The sequence below is a fragment of the Lactuca sativa genome, chromosome 2 (assembly GCF_002870075.4).
Source record: "Lactuca sativa cultivar Salinas chromosome 2, Lsat_Salinas_v11, whole genome shotgun sequence".
NCBI classification, from domain to species: Eukaryota; Viridiplantae; Streptophyta; class Magnoliopsida; order Asterales; family Asteraceae; genus Lactuca; species Lactuca sativa.
In genome coordinates this window covers 214,530,941-214,531,559 of record NC_056624.2, presented here as the reverse complement: position 1 = coordinate 214,531,559, position 619 = coordinate 214,530,941, and the positions used below count along the sequence as shown (strand labels likewise).

Genomic DNA, 619 nt, shown 5'->3' with positions numbered 1-619 from the left:
TGGCCATGACAGCTGCAATTTCTTCAGTTTGGGTCCCTCCACCGCCTTTACTTCCGTCTTGCCTCGGGTTATGGTACTCGCGAGAGTGTTTCGCGAATTCTTCGATGAGCTCCTTGACCTCCCTTGGATTTTTCTTTGTCAACGGTCCTTGAGAATCAAGGAGTTGTCTTGTCATTACATTGACCCCATCATAAAAGATTGACATCTCTTGCTGCACATTTAGGTCATGTTGAGGGCAATTTCTGAGTAGGCCCTTGTACCGCTCCCATGCTTCGTATAGTGACTCCCCCGGTTGTTGCTCAAAGTTGGTTATCGCCTTCTTGATTTTGGCTATCTTGGATGGCGGGCAGAACTGGTCCAGGAATTGCTCACGCATTTGAGCCCAAGTAGTGATTGTACCTGGTGGGAGTGCTTTTAACCACTCCTTAGCAGCTCCTTTGAAAGTGATAGGAAGCATCCTAAGCAAGACTGTATTTCTTGTGACATTTGGGACATTGAAGTAATCAGCAATGTCGTTGACTTCGTCTAGATGCTTAAAAGCATCCTCATGATCCTTCCCGAAAAATGGGATGTCCTTCAGTGCTGTCAATATGTGTCCCTTTAGTTCGAATGTGGCAGT

General features: G+C 46.4%; 1 non-coding gene across 1 annotated transcript; it reads left to right on the top strand.

Moving 5' to 3' along the window:
- The first annotated feature begins 221 nt into the window (after positions 1-221).
- Positions 222-328, top strand: LOC128132540 (small nucleolar RNA R71). Its single transcript, XR_008230584.1, has one exon. It is a non-coding gene; the product is annotated as a small nucleolar RNA R71 (small nucleolar RNA).
- The last annotated feature ends 291 nt before the right edge of the window (positions 329-619 follow it).